This window comes from Chelonia mydas, chromosome 2, assembly GCF_015237465.2.
Source record: "Chelonia mydas isolate rCheMyd1 chromosome 2, rCheMyd1.pri.v2, whole genome shotgun sequence".
In the NCBI taxonomy this organism is placed as follows: domain Eukaryota; kingdom Metazoa; phylum Chordata; order Testudines; family Cheloniidae; genus Chelonia; species Chelonia mydas.
Window position 1 is genome coordinate 198,791,920 of NC_057850.1, and position 16,771 is coordinate 198,808,690.

General features: G+C 40.2%; 1 protein-coding gene and 1 long non-coding RNA gene across 3 annotated transcripts in view; one reads left to right on the plus strand and one right to left on the minus strand.

The window, feature by feature from the left end:
- CHN2 (chimerin 2) overlaps nt 1-16,771 on the minus strand; it is a 194,760-nt gene that overhangs the window by 141,185 nt on the left and 36,804 nt on the right. The window lies entirely within an intron of this gene.
- The window catches only part of LOC119565392, a 46,742-nt gene continuing 31,713 nt past the window's right edge, over nt 1,743-16,771 (plus strand). Inside the window, exons 1-2 of the long non-coding RNA XR_005224015.1 lie at nt 1,743-1,980; nt 2,338-2,395. This is a non-coding gene — a long non-coding RNA (uncharacterized LOC119565392). The remainder of the gene's footprint in view (nt 1,981-2,337; nt 2,396-16,771) is intronic.

The following is a 16,771-nucleotide window of genomic DNA, read 5'->3' on the forward strand; positions in this document are numbered from 1 at the left end:
CAGGAGGTAAGTGTCCCGTCACAACCTCCGAGTTACATTCAGTCCTGCTCATCTGAAATGGGGAGTGATGCAATACAGGACCAAAGAGAAGGAGAAAGGATTTAACCCTTGTAGGACACCTGAGGATTCTTCATAAAGTTAAGGGAGGTGGGGAATGGACATGGCAAGGACAAAGCACCCAAGAAAGAGAAAAGAATTTCAGGGATAGGAGAGATTGCAGCAGAAGAGAAGATTATCTTTGATTCAAGAACAGAATTCTCAACTTGCTGCACTACATGGCTGTGTGTCACTTTAGTTTTTCATCTGATGCATTTTTCTCTTTTTAAATACAAAAAAAAGAGATCTTACACACACACGCTTTTTTTTTTTACACAATTATTATGAATCCAATTCTCTCTCTATTCATTATTCATTTATGGCTTTGGTATTTTATCTTGTAAACAACTTGTCACTGAAAAATCTTTTGAGAAGTGCCAGGTGACCTTTGAGATATCTTCTTGAGAGACATAATTCTGAAATACAATCGTGCAATAGACTTTACACACTGATGACATACTGGGTAAATTGAACAATTTTAAAAGGTCAAGGTCAACAGTTCTTTCTGGGCACCCCAGTAATAGAATTAATCCAGGAATAAGTCGTGTTTCTTTTCAAGCAGATACACTGAATGAAACCATGCATATTTGTTGTGCTGTCATTTTTGCAGATGACATATCAGGGACACTAAATGCATTAGAGAGAAAACCGGAGATGACAAAAGTTTGACTTGAAAGTGGTGCAATAAATATTAAATAGTATGGAAACATCAGTAATATCTAGTTATGAATAAAAGGAACCTGAAACCAAATACATTTGAATCAAATACATCAGAGACAGTTAAAAGGTTCTTCCCTCCCTAAAACAGAACAGCTAAATCACAACCCCCACTAGAATCCACAGGATAAAACACACCCATAAGACACTATAAATATCCCTCAAGAAATCTCCCCAGGCATAAAACAAAATGAACTCCACCCCAACATCTGCCTGGAATAATCAAGAAGTGGCTGCATTATCTTTACTTAGTGGCATTCAGTACCACTGAGTAGAGAGAGTCCTTACCTTTAAGCATCAAAATATAATCCAATGCCATTAGCAGCCTTTTAAATAAAAGATACAAATTGCACCCTGCTGCTGATTTACAACGATGGTACTCCAGTTTCATGCAAGTGTAACTCCATTGAAATCAAGAGTTAGACTGGGGTAAAATGGAGTAGTGCAGTGGTGAATCAGGCTCAGAGTAATAGGCCCAATTTACATTACCATTCTATAATAATATATAGTACTCTGTGTGCACAGTGAAATAGATTAGACAATATATCATACAGCTATCAGGGATATGGAGAGTAATGCTTTCTCATAACCTATTTGAGATACACCTTCAGAAGTGGTTGACTGAAATTATGTAAATCTTGAGAAGACTATTTTCAACACCCTTCTCCCCTGAAGAAAGAAAGAGAAGAACACCTTTTGCACTGGACTTTTGTGCTCTTTCATTTCAAGCACACTTAGATACCATGGTGATAGATGCTATAGAAAAATTTAAAATAGATAAAGTAGGATTAAGGCTGTTTAACAAGCATCTTCCCCTGTGGGTCAAGAACTTGCTAAATGTAGATGCTGAGGACAAAATGCCAGGAAGTGTAAATGCTTCTAAAAGCTGCTGCACTGTAGCAGATAATTAATTAAATTTAGCCCGAAGTCTATGTTGGCTTCTGAAGTATAACACTGGCAGACAGCCTCCAAGGAAGAAAGCCCACTGGAAGCCACCAAAGAATGCAGTGCTTAGTACATTCCCTGAGCAGCATCAGTGACATGACTCCTATAAAGACCCCACAGGATTTTTAAATCGTCCCTTCGATGGTAGAAGCTCCAGAGGAGTACAGGCAGCAGTGACCGTGGCTTCTTGAATCTGCCAGAGAAACAAGGTCAAGCTGACAGGTATTTGCAGGGGGAACGTCATTTACACCTGCCTACATCAGTACGTAGGTACATATTGATACAAACCCACCTGGCTTTTGCAATTACTGGATAACAGAGGATCTTTATGGCATTATCTAAAATGCAACACTTATTCCTTTGGTGGTGTAATTTAGTGACTCAGGCAAATTCTGTACTAATTTACCCCAACCTCATCTCATACATCTCCATTGGCTTTGGGGCTGTGCAAGTTGTGGGGGCTGAATGTAGTATAATTTAGGCCTGTAATCAATTACTTACTCCTTATTATCTGACATTTAACTAAATGCCTGATATATGTTAGCCATCTTGGGGCAAATACTGTCCTTTCTTCCACAGGGATGGGAGAGGGGAAGAAGGGAGAGCCCCTTGCCGTGACTGGTTCTGCTGTGCTGTGGTGAGTAGGATTTGGGGCGAAGTGTCACCAAAGACGTGTGTGCTTGCCTCTCCCATATGCCAGCACAGAGCTCAGTACTATGGTGGCTCCTTGTACACTAACAGATAAAGGATGGATTAAAGTGTTCCCAGGGATCCACTGCTACATGACACTTCCTCTATTTATCCCTTTGTGGGAGGTTCCTTAAGGACACAGAGGTTCCTGGAGCATCTGAGCTGCAGAAGTGGTAGGTGTTGGTGAGAAAGGGTTGGAGGTAGATTCCATCTGCTTGCTTCTTCATCACGGAGTCTGATATTCTAGCTATACATTGAAGGGAAGATGTGGGCCTTCATGAAATGAAAAAGTGAAATGGCCACTGGACAGATCACTGAAATCTTCAGTTATCTGGAACAGTGGCTGATTTGACAGCAATACTGTTGTGCATAAATATATAAAGAGGACACACTAGCGGTCATTTGCACTGCTATGAAGAGATCCTGCTCCAATATTTGCTCAGGAGTAATAGACAATCTCTCACACGCACCCCTCCCTGTAACTATATAGCTCAGGGCTGGATTTGTGTTCTTAGACATGTTTGAAATACTGATGTGAAATAATATGGCACAAGTATTGTAGATTCACAAATTAATTTAAGGCATGTTGATGGCGAATAGAATCTCGTAGGACCAAAAACCTGTTCATTTAAGCATTTAGCCATTGATTTCAGTGGTAGCAGGTTTTGGTTAAATTCTATCGCTAGACATATGCATTTGAATACAATTGATTTCACCTCAGTGCAAGATTTGGTCTTCAATATGCTGAGGAAAGAAGATTGATTTTTTTAAAATAAATAATAAGAGTACTTTCAAAAAATAATCTGTTCATAAATAGTCATTTGGAAAGTTCACTAACATCCCCTGAGAATGGAGTCTAACATGTAGTAATGGGGGGGGGAAAGGAGGCTTTTTTTTTTTTTTTTTTGCTGTTTCTTGTCAAAGGCAAAATTGTTTCCAATCCACAATGTACAATCTCTGCTGCCTATTCTGCAGTTCCTAGGAAGCAAAGTTTACCCACTGACATCAAAAGTAGATCTGCAAGGAGGCAGAATGGAAAATATGCAGAACAGTTCCACAAGCTGTCTCTAATAGCAGAATTTTGCCTTAAATATCTAGCAACATGTTCACTGAAGAACTTATCTGGGTCATATTTAAAAACTGAAAGTTGGCTGTTGTATAACTCTGTTCAAAGTGTATCTTTAGAACTGTACTTAATTCAGTTTGAAAATAGTTTCAAACATATTTAAAACAAAGGTAGGAAATGGTAAGAGAAATGTAAATAATTGAAGTGACTTCTTTTGACACACAGACAGGAAACCATGTTTTAGTTTCTATATCCTGAGTTGAAGAAGCTTCCTTTGTGAGCAACATTTGATAGATAATGACTCAGCTCATTCAAAAGTATACAGATGTTAAGGGAATGCTAAGTGAAGATTAAAGGCCTACTTTAACTCTACAAAGGCTAGCAAATTGAGTATGAAACTCCAGTGTTAATGTGACTTACTCTATTCAAGTTAAACACATTAATAAATGTGAACAGTGAATGCCTTTCCCTAACATATTGGGTGCAGTAGCAGCATTGAGAAGTTAAAGATAGAAATCATAAAAAGAAAAGGAGTACTTGTGGCACCTTAGAGACTAACCAGTTTATTTGAGCATGAGCTTTCGTGAGCTACAGCTCACTTCATCGGATGCATAGCATATCATGGAAACTGCAGAAGACATTATATACACACAGAGACCATGAAACAAAACTTCCTCCCACCCCACTCTCCTGCTGGTAACAGCTTATCTAAAGTGATCATCAAGTAGGGCCATTTCCAGCACAAATCCAGGTTTTCTCACCCTTCCCCCCCCCCACACACATACAAACTCACTCTCCTGCTGGTAATAGCCCATCCCTCTTTGAAACCTCTCTTTATAATGCGCATGATAATCAAGGTGGGTCATTTCCAGCACTAATCCAGGTTTTCTCACCCCCCCCACCCACACCCCCCTCCAAAAACCACACACACAAACTCACTCTCCTGCTGGCAATAGCTCATCCACACTGACCACTCTCCTTACAATGTGCACAGCAATCAAGGTGGGCCATTTCCAGCATAAATCCAAGTTTAACCAGAACGTCTTGGGGGGGGTTTGTAGGGAAAAAAAACAAAGGGAGATAGGCTACCTTGCATAATGACTTAGCCACTCCCAGTCTCTATTCAAGCCCAAATTAATAGTATCCAATTTGCAAATGAATTCCAATTCAGCAGTTTCTCGCTGGACTCTGGATTTGAAGTTTTTTTGCTTTAAGATAGCGACCCTCATGTCTGTGATTGCGTGACCAGAGAGATTGAAGTGCTCTCCGACTGGTTTATGAATGTTATAATTCTTAACATCTGATTTGTGTCCATTTATTCTTTTACGTAGAGACTGTCCAGTTTGACCAATGTACATGGCAGAGGGGCATTGCTGGCACATGATGGCATATGTCACATTGGTGGATGTGCAGGTGAACGAGCTTCTGATAGTGTGGCTGATGTTGTTAGGCCCTGTGATGGTGTCCCCTGAATAAATATGTGGGCACAGTTGGCAACGGGCTTTGTTGCAAGGATAGGTTCCTGGGTTAGTGGTTCTGTTGTGTGGTATGTGGTTGTTGGTGAGTATTCGCTTCAGGTTGGGGGGCTGTCTGTAGGCAAGGACTGGCCTTTCTCCCAAGATTTGTGAGAGTGTTGGGTCATCCTTCAGGATAGGTTGTAGATCCTTAATAATGCGTTGGAGGGGTTTTAGTTGGGGGCTGAAGGTGATGGCTAGTGGCGTTCTGTTATTTTCTTTGTTAGGCCTGTCCTGTAGTAGGTGACTTCTGGGAACTCTTCTGGCTCTATCAATCTGTTTCTTCACTTCCGCAGGTGGGTATTGTAGTTGTAAGAATGCTTGATAGAGCTCTTGTAGGTGTTTGTCTCTGTCTGAGGGGTTGGAGCAAATGCGGTTGTATCGCAGAGCTTGGCTGTAGACGATGGATCGTGTGGTGTGGTCAGGGTGAAAGCTGGAGGCATGTAGGTAGGAATAGCGGTCAGTAGGTTTCCGGTATAGGGTGGTGTTGATGTGACCATCGTTTATTAGCACTGTAGTGTCCAGGAAGTGGATCTCTTGTGTGGACTGGACCAGGCTGAGGTTGATGGTGGGATGGAAATTGTTGAAATCATGGTGGAATTCCTCAAGGGCTTCTTTTCCATGGGTCCAGATGATGAAGATGTCATCAATATAGCGCAAGTAAAGTAGGGGCGTTAGGGGACGAGAGCTGAGGAAGCGTTGTTCTAAATCAGCCATAAAAATGTTGGCATACTGTGGGGCCATGCGGGTACCCATAGCAGTGCCACTGATCTGAAGGTATACATTGTCCCCAAATGTAAAATAGTTATGGGTAAGGACAAAGTCACAAAGTTCAGCCACCAGGTTAGCCGTGACATTATCGGGGATACAGAACCACTAACCCAGGAACCTATCCTTGCAACAAAGCCCGTTGCCAACTGTGCCCACATATCTATTCAGGGGACACCATCACAGGGCCTAACAACATCAGCCACACTATCAGAGGCTCGTTCACCTGCACATCCACCAATGTGATATATGCCATCATGTGCCAGCAATGCCCCTCTGCCATGTACATTGGTCAAACTGGACAGTCTCTACGTAAAAGAATAAATGGACACAAATCAGATGTTAAGAATTATAACATTCATAAACCAGTCGGAGAACACTTCAATCTCTCTGGTCACGCAATCACAGACATGAGGGTCGCTATCTTAAAGCAAAAAAACTTCAAATCCAGAGTCCAGCGAGAAACTGCTGAATTGGAATTCATTTGCAAATTGGATACTATTAATTTGGGCTTGAATAGAGACTGGGAGTGGCTAAGTCATTATGCAAGGTAGCCTATCTCCCTTTGTTTTTTTTTCCTACAAACCCCCCCCCCCCAAGACGTTCTGGTTAAACTTGGATTTATGCTGGAAATGGCCCACCTTGATTGCTGTGCACATTGTAAGGAGAGTGGTCAGTGTGGATGAGCTATTGCCAGCAGGAGAGTGAGTTTGTGTGTGTGTGGTTTTTGGAGGGGGGTGTGGGTGGGGGGGGGGTGAGAAAACCTGGATTAGTGCTGGAAATGGCCCTACTTGATGATCACTTTAGATAAGCTGTTACCAGCAGGAGAGTGGGGTGGGAGGAATTTTTGTTTCATGGTCTCTGTGTGTATATAATGTCTTCTGCAGTTTCCACGATATGCTATGCATCCGATGAAGTGAGCTGTAGCTCACGAAAGCTCATGCTCAAATAAACTGGTTAGTCTCTAAGGTGCCACAAGTACTCCTTTTCTTTTTACGAATACAGACTAACACGGCTGTTACTCTGAAACCTGACATAGAAATCATAGTGTTTACTCTGGTTATTGTTTTTTGCCAGTTTGAGTCAGACCCTTAGGGCCAAATTTTCAAAAAGTGAAAGCAGACTTATGCTTGATTTAAAAAGGGTGTGCACCAGCATTCACTTTGGTATGCACCTGCTTTTTCTGCGTCTGCAGTCAACCTTCCATTTCCTGAAACTTCTTCATGTTGTTTGAAAATTCAGTTCCTTAGTTATTTGAAATATTTCTGCAGAACATCACTACCAGTTCTGAACAATGAAGATATTCAGCAGTGTACTCTTAATTGGCAACACTCAAGGTAGTTGTAGTAGTACCACCAGATATCTTGGTCAGTACTGGGTGCATTTGCTCCAAGCAATGAATACTAGCTTATTTAAAACAAAACAAACAAAAACAAATGAAAAAAAACACATCCCAACATGAAATTGCAGGGAAGTTGGAGCTGCTAGTCTGTCATGTCAATGTAATTTCTAGACAACATTAAATCTATCCAGTAAACTGGAATTCTCACTTTTGTATTTACTCCCTATTTAGATCCTTTAAAACAAGTTTATTTACCCCAGATGCTACCAAGAGTAACTGAATGTATAACGAATGCATCCGATGAAGTGAGCTGTAGCTCACGAAAGCTTATGCTCAAATAAATTGGTTAGTCTCTAAGGTGCCACAAGTACTCCTTTTCTTTTAGCAAATACAGACTAACACGGCTGCTACTCTGAAACCTGGATCTATGATGTACAGTTACATTTAGATTATGCCCATTAACAGGATATTTTCTTTAGTACTGTCTCTTGTGACAAAGTCAGACCTGACAGCTATAAGAGCGGTGGAAAGCAGGTGTATATCACAGCCCTAGAATGGTGAAGGCCTTTTCTCCTATGAACTGAAAAGTGGTTACCTCAGTTTAACTAGAGACACCTAAGTCCTATTAGGGGCTGCCGGTGACCTTGAAAAAAACCCCTCTATTGAGCGAGGAGGAGGAAGGATTAGAAACAAGCTGCACCAGACAGAAAAATGCTTATTCTGGATGGAAGGCTACTCTCCTCCCTATAGGGGAAACCACCAAGTTAACTGCTGTTTGGGGAAGGGCTGGCAACCAGAAGCCAGCATAATAAAGCAATATCTGATAGAGGGGGCAGCGGAAAGCATTTCTTTTTTGTGTTATGAGTTTTTCTTTTTCTTTTTCGGGGCTATTTGATTTTACCCCTGAAGAGTCATTGGTTGGTGAAGATTGTCTGACTTGTTTCTCAAGAGATGAGGAAGACTGACTCACTTTCACAGAGTCTAGAGGAGTCTTGGTTCTTGTGTGGGCTTGCAGATACCACAATGAGCCTTCTAAACTGAGCCCCTTTCTCTTATTGAATCCCTAGCAGAGCTTCCCTTTTGTGGCTCCCAAGAGGATCTTTTTGTAGAAGGAGTATCTATCAGCCTTTGGCTTGTTCCACTACAGTGGGGAAGGAGAACAGACAGACGGACAGAGCTCAATACATGGTCCAGTTAGTTCCCAGTCCCACTGGAGTGCTGGCTCCTTAAAAGAAACTAAACGAGGCATTAAATGAGGATATTGATATAACACGCATTGTGGAAACTTGGTGGAATGAAGATAATCAATGGGACATGGTAACACCAGGGTAGAAAATACACAGAAGTGACAGGGCAGGTTGCACTGGTCAGGGAGCGGCACTACATGTTTAAAAAAAAAAAAAAAGCAGAATCAAATAAGGGGAAAACCTTAAATTAATCAAACTACCATAAAATCTCTATGGACAGAAATTCCATGCATGAAGAATATAGCAGAAGGAATATACTACTGACCACCTGACTGGGATAGTGATGCTGAAATGCTCAGGGAGATCAGAGAAACTAAAAAGACAAAAACACAATACTAATGGGGGATGTGAACTATCCTAATACTAACTGGGTAGATGTCATCTCAAGGCTTGATGCAGAGAGAAAATTTCTAGACACCATAAATGACTGCTTACTAGTCCCGGAACCCACAAGGGGAGAGGTAATTCTTGATTTAGTCCCAAGTGAGCACAAAATCTTGTCCAAGAGATATTACCAAGCGGTCCAGCTCTAGTTAATGACCACAATGTAATTAAACGTAGGGAGGAAATTTCCAAAAAAAACATCACAGTAACATTTAACTTTAAAAAAGGAAACTACACAAGAATGAAGATGCTAGGTAGAAGGAAATTAAAACGAGCAGTCACAAGAATAAAATGTATGCAAGCAGCATGGAGACTACTTCAATACACCACAATAGAGGATCAGACTAAATGTATACCCCAAATTAAAAAAAGAAGACAGGAGGAGGACCAAAAGAATGCCCCCAGGGCTAAAGAACAGCATAGTGAAGGCCATTAGAGGCAAAAAAGCATTGTTTAAATTTTGGATGTAAATCCTAATTAGGAAAATAGGAAGGATCACAAACTCTGGCAAGTAAAATGTAAAAGTATAATAAGGCAGGCCAAGAAAGAATTTAAGAAGTAACTTAGCAAAGATGCAAAAACTAACAGTAATTTTTTTAAGTATATTAGAAGCAGGAAGCCTACCAAACAGACAGCAGGGCCACTGGACCACAAAGTTGTTAAAGGAGCACTCCAGGAAGATATTGCCATTGCAGGGAAGCTAAATGAATTCTTTGCATTGGTCTTGACTGAAGAGGTTGTAGTGGAGAGCCCCACATCAGAGCTAGTCTTTTTGGTAGACAAATTGCTGTGTCAACAGAAGAGATTTTAGAACAAACGTATAAACTAAACAGTAATAAGTCACCAAAACCAGATGATAGTCACCCAGGAGTTCTGAAGGAACTCAAATATGAAACTGTAGAACTACTAACTATCGCACATAACCAGCCTCTGCACCATATGATTGGATGGTAGCTAATGTAACACTTTAAAAAAAAAAAAAGGAGTTTACACTCTAAATAAGACAGGCAAAGTATGGAAAGGGAAACAGAGGCACAAAGAAGTGAAGGGGTTGCCCATGGTCACATGGCAAGTCAGCAACAAAGCTGGGACTAGCAGCCTCAGGGCTGTTCTAACTTAACACTTTGCTGAAATGGCCAATTAAGGCCATTCCACGGCAAAGAATAATTGCATTCCAGCTGCACCTCTCTGTCCCTAGTCATACCCTAGCATATGTCTTTTGCTATGACCTATGAGGGCACTCAGTATAGAGCTATTCTACTGGCAGTATGCCAACCAGAGAGTCCTCTTGGGTAGGAATGGGGATAGGAGTGTTTACATAGCCAGAGCAGAATAAAAGAGTCACAGTGGAATGGAGAGCAAGCCCTTCTGCTGTCTGTAATAGAAGCACTGACATTTTTTTTTCTTCTGTGAATTATTTTTTCCACTGTGGTTTGTATGTAGATGAAACTGAAAGGGAAAAAATATTCAAATATGGAGACCTTAATAGGACTAAGAACTGTCTGACAGATCTCAAAGTAGTTATCAGTGGGGAATCACCGAGCTGTAGCTCACGAAAGCTCATGCTCAAATAAACTGGTTAGTCTCTAAGGTGCCACAAGTACTCCTTTTCTTTTTACGAATACAGACTAACACGGCTGTTACTCTGAAACCATTCAAATGACAGTATTTCTAGTTGGGTTCTGCAGGAATCAGTACTACGCCTGATACAAGTCAACATTTTCAACAATGATTTGGATGCAAATATAAAATTACTCCTGATAAACTCTGCAGATTACATGAAGATTTGTGAAATGGTAAATAATGGACAGGGCAGTCGTAGGACAGGGCAGTCACACAAAGCAATGTGGATCACTTGGGCCCATTCAAGCAAACTGCATTTTAATACAGCCAATTCAAAGTTATACATTTAGGAACAAGGAATATAAGATGTACTTAAAAATTGGGAGACTGGACCCTTGAAAGCAGTAACTCTGAAAAGGATTTAGGGGTCATACTGGACAAGGAAATCAACATGAGCTCTCAGTTTGAAACTGTGGTAAAAAGAGCTAATGTGACCCTTGGATCAATAAACAAGAGAGTCACGAATATGAGTAGAAGGTGATTTTACCTCCATATATGGCATTGGTGAGACCAATACTAGAATACGGCCCCAAATCCTGGTGTCCGCATTTTAAAAAGGATGTTGAAAAAGTAGGGCTGTCAAGCAGTTAACAATATTAATCACGATTAATCGCGTGATTAAAAAAATTAATTGCACAATTAAGCAATAATAGAATACCATTTGTTTACATATTTTTGGATGTTTTGTACATTTTCAAATATATTGATTTCAGTTACAACACAGGATACAAAGTGTAAAGTGCTCACTTTATATTTATTTTTGCTTACAAATATTTGCACTATAAAAAAACCAGAAGAAATAGTATTTTTCAATTCACTTAAGACAAGTACTGTAGTGCAATCTCTTTATCATGAAAGTTGAATTTACAAATGTAGAACTATGTAAAAAAACCCATCTTCATTAAAAAATAAAACATAAGATTTTAAAGACTGCAAGTCCACACAGTCCTACTTCCTGTTCATAGAATATCAGAGTTGGAAAGGACCTCAGGAGGTCATCTAGTCCAACCCCCAAAGCAGGGCCAATCCCCAATTTTTGTCCCAGATCCCTAAATGGCCCCCTTAGGGATTGAACTCACAACCTTGGGTTTAGCAGGCCAATGCTCAAACCACTGAGGTATCCCTCCCCCCTTGCTCAGCTGATCACTCAGACAAACAAGCTTGTTTACATTTGCAGGAGATAATGCTGCCCCCTTCTTGTTTATAATGTCACCTGAAAGTGAGAACAGGCATTCTCATAGTATTGTTGTAGCCAGCGTCGCAAGATATTTACGTGCCAAATGCACTAAAGATTCATATGTCACTTCATGCTTCAACCACCATTCCAGGGGAAGTGTGTCCATGCTGATGATGGGTTCTGCTCGATAACAATCCAAAGCAGTGCGGACCGACACATATCCAATTTCATTATCTGAGTCAGATACCATCAGCAGAAGGTTGATTTTCTTTTTTGGTGGTTCAGGTTCTGTAGTTTCCACATCGGAGTGTTGTTCTTTTAAGACTTCTGAAAGCATGCTCCACACCTCATCCCTCTCAGATTTTGGAAGGCACTTCAGATTCTTAAACCTTAGGTCAAGTTCTGTAGCTATCTTTAGAAATCTCACATTGGTACCTTCTTTGCGGTTTGTGAAATCTGCAGTGAAAGCGTTCTTAAAATGAACAAGTGCTGAGTCATCATCCGAGACTGCTATAACATGAAATATGTGCCAGAATGAGGGTAAAACAGAGCAAGGGACATACAATTCTCCCCGAAGGAGTTCAGTCACAAATTTAATTAATGCATTTTTTTAAAAAATGACCATCAGCAGTATGGAAGCATGTCCTCTGGAATGGTGGCCGAAGCATGAAGGGGCATATGAATGTTTAGCATATCTGGCATGTAAATACCTTGCAATGCTGTCTACAAAAGTGCCATGCAAATGCCTCTTCTCGCTTTCTGGTGACGTAAATAAGAAGCATTATCTCCTGTAAATGTATACAAACTTGTTTGTCTTAGCGATTAGCTGAACAAGAAGTAGGACTGAGTGGATTTGTAGGCTCTGAAGCTTTACATTGTTTTGTTTTTGAGTGCAGTTATGTAACAAAAAAAAAAATCAACATTTGTAAGCTGCACTTTCACGACAAAGAGATTGCACTACAGCATTTGTATGAGGTAAATTGAAAAATACTATTTATCATTTTACAGTGCAAATATTTGTAATAAAAATAATATATACTTTGATTTCAGTTACAACACAGAATACAATATATATGAAAATGTAGAAAAACATCAAAAATATTTAATACATTTAAATTGGTATTCTACTGTTTAACAGTGCAATTAAAACTGTGATTAATCACAATTAATTTTTTAAGTTAATCGCGTGAGTTAACTGTGATTAATTGATAGCCCTATGAAAAAGTAAAGAGGGTGCAGTAAAAGAGCCACAAAAATTATTTGAACGCTGGAGAGAATGCCTTACTGAGAGAGGCTCAAAGAGTGCCATTTTTTTAAACTTATCAAAAAAGAAGATTGAGAGGTGACTTAATTACAGGGTCTAAGTACCTTCATGGAGAGAAAAATACTAAAAGGGGTCTTTTATCTAGTAGAGAATGGCTCCTGTTTTATACCCATGCCTGGAAGCTGAAGCCAGCCAAATTCAAATGAGAGATTTGGCACAGTTTAACAGTGCAGGTGACGATCCATTGGAACAAAACTACCAAAAGAGGGAGAATTCTCCAGATCGTGCAGTCTTCAAATCAAGATTGGATGCCTTTCTGGAAGATAAGCTTTAGCAAAACACAAGTTATACTTTAGTCAACCACTTTATTGGGCTAAATGCAGAGGTAACTGGGTGAAATTGAATGGTCTGTGATACACGTGGTCAGACTAAGTCGTCATGACGAAACTCTGACTAGAATGTCCAGATCTAATAGCATCACTTGGGTCAAAAAGTCCTATTCAACATTCTCAAGTACCAAGTTCAGCTCACATATTTGTGAGCATGTCTAAAAATTGGACCTAAACCTATTTCTATTTAACAGTGTCTTCTGTTTGTACCGTAAGCATCTTATCTTGACACAACACTTTTGTTCGTTCACTGACATAATTGTTTAGTATCAGCACAGCGCTAGAAAAGCTTTTAGTTAAACGCTGCAGAGCCAACAGAGGAAGGGCAAAATACACAAGTGAAATTCACAAAATGATTGTTGCTTTTTATAAAAAGCAACACCATTGATTGAACAATGGCATTTTAAAGGACTAAATTCTTTTTCAATATTAGGCTATGAGTTTAGTGACATTTTTTCCCAAAAAACTTTTTTGCTTTCTGAGTATTGTAGTGTTTTTGGGTGAGATTTTCAAAAGCACTCAACATTGGCCTTATCTTTTAATGGGCACTAAATTAGGCCAACTCAGTGCTTTTGATAATGTTACCATTTGTTTCAATTTTGTTTTCTTCCAAAGAAAAAGGATTTCAGGAACAAATGGATAACAAGTAAGCATATGTTTTTATTGTAGGCTAACGCTAACTCTTGGACCTGAACTTGCAATTCCTATATGCAAAAGCTTCCATTGAAGGTGATGGGAGTTTTGAGTGCAAATCAATGAAAGCAATGATCCCATCATGAGGAAGGCTAAGTTCTTTTCGTTAGCAGCAGTGCAGATGTCAGAAGGGATTTTTTGCTTAGCTGGGTTGCCTCTTCTTGGCTTTTAAAAATAATTGCTTTTTTAAAAGGGTCAAACAAGGCAAAGACGGCAGATGTCTGATAGGGGAAAAAGGCTCGACATACTGTGTATTTTATCATTAGGACCCCTGTGGAAGATCTGAGTACTGTAATAGGAAATAGAAACATCTTTGCATTTATACATAGAAAGTTAAGTGCTGGGAGAAGCTAAGTACCCTCAGTTTCCACTGAAATCAAAGGAAGTTGAGAATGCCCATCAGCTTGTAGGAGAACCTCATGATCCCACAAGAGCCCTATATGCTGAAAACCATCCTTTTCAAAATGAGCACTCTTCCAGATCCTGATCTCTCCCCTATCTGAGACACTGGTCTGCATCTTTCTTTCTGCAGTACTGAAGGTGGTTCAGAATTGTCCATGAGGCTCTATGGGTTTTTGGGGACCTCTGCCTTAAAGGGGCCTGATTTTCAAAAACACCTGAGGACTCTCACTCTGAAAATCAGACCCTTTTATGATGTCTCATGTTGGTCACCCAAAAATTGAGGCACCCCAAATCACTCACTTTTGCAAACTGTTCCATTAAGTTTTTATTTCCCCATTGCATGCACCAGTAACTTCACTCGCAATATATTTGAGCCTCCCTATCCAGAGGCATAATGCCATCTGTTTATGGATGCAATATCTGCACTTTTCACCAACCAACCCACACTTATCTGAGCTGGGCCAGGGTTGCCATTCACACATCACCCTTCTTCCCCAGACTGGAATTCTTCCTCTCACATTCCAATCCCTGAAGTTTTGTTTCCTCATTTGGTTTACTCTGTGTACACATGCAACAGACCCCCTTAAGAGTCACTAAAATTCGGATCTCTGACCCTCAGCACCAGCATTTAAGATTGGACTGCTAGTTAATTTCACTCTGCTTGAGTGAGAATAATATTTGGATTTGATATTTGTTTTAAACTATCTACATTTTAGATACCTTAAAGTAATAGGAATGCTCTCCCACTATCCAAGTTGTTGGTTTGGGTCGCTCCTTCTCATACTGTAGGTGATGTTACCCCTCTTCACAGACGTAGGCCTCTGATCAGAGTGGGTACTTTCCTCCCACCATCACTGACCATTCGAGCTGGGACCCTAACCTCATTCTCATAAACCTGATTGCCACATAACAGTAGAAAAAAGGAAGTCTTGAATGGCTGTATAATACAGAAATCAGCATTATGATACTCCAACCTATAAATAAAGAGCAGTTTCAATCAGCCATGCAGCCTGAGGAGAAAGGACAGAACATGGCGATGGCTGGGCACAGGAAGCTTTGAAGCCAGCAGAATTAGAGGCAGGTCTAAACTGGATCAAGTCCATAAAAATAAATGACAACTAGGTAAAATTTGGGAGTACCAACCTTCAGAGCATCTCTCAAAACAATCATGTTGTAGTGGAAACTGCTTCATTACCTTCAGATTCAAGCTTCCTTAAAAAAAAAAACCCTTCATGTGCAAAGTAAATTAAAGCATAGGCCGCATAACAGAAAAAAAAAATTAATTACTAGTCTGCAAAGTGTACTGGGTGGTTTCTTTCACAATACATTTATACTCACTCTGCACTTCTAATCTCATAGAGTCAGTGCAGTCATGTCACGCTTCCTTAATACAGATTTTAAAGAACAAATTATAGACTTAAAAGGTAAATGCTGATTGTATAGAAAACATGTAGGAAATTTGAAGTCAGTCTATTATAAGCAGCATTCCTTTCACTGCATAACAAGTAGGGATTAATATAATAACTCCAATCCAACTACCTCAGCCACACCATATGAGGCGACTAAAACCAGAGTTTGCTTGACCCAGCTTTGTCTAAATTATCATAGTTCAACTTACCTGTATTGTTAAGCTTTCAGCTCAGGAGGAGAAGTGAACTTTTCACTCTATCATCCAATAAGGGAAAACAATTCACCAGGAATTTGATTTGTCATGGTTTTGCCTATCCTGTCAGAAAGATGCCCTACAATTGTGCTAATACGACTACACGTACGAGATAAGAAAGTCGGTCAGTCATTCACCTCTATATCAAGTGAGACTCTGACAATCTCTTCTTTGAGTTTGGGTTATTGACTTTGGAAATATGCGAACTGCAGGTGGTGGGCCGAGCTTTATCCTCTACAGGATTGGGTGACTAACAATCTCTTACCTCCTGATTCTCTATAGGTTTAGGCATAGTGGCATATTGTGAGGTATCTTTCTTGCAGAATGAGAAGGAGGTAAGATATAATAAATATAATAAACATTCAACTCTTTAATAATTCTAAATTACCATTTAAAGCCTGCACTAACTGCCCCCACAAAGAAAAAAAAAAGTGTGAATCTTTTTATTGACGAAACTAGAGCAGTCTCAGGTTTGTTCTATCCTGCACTAGTGGGAACTCCCCCTTGCAAGGGTTATTTCACTAGGCCAGGACCCCTGGAAGCAGCGTGGTCCAGTTATGCATCCTCCTGTCCACTACATGGGGGAAGTAGCAGGAAAAGGTGGCACAGAGCCGGCTATGCCAGTTTTACACCACCCGGGGAGTCACCTTGGATTCACCCATCCAAGGTGAATCCCTAGCTGGCTCTTTAAGCCAGCTCTCCATTCACCTGGTGCTCAATAAAGCAGGAGCTAGAATATGTCACCAAATGTTTTATTTGCACCAGACTTAAATGGTGCTGTGCCTGTGCAC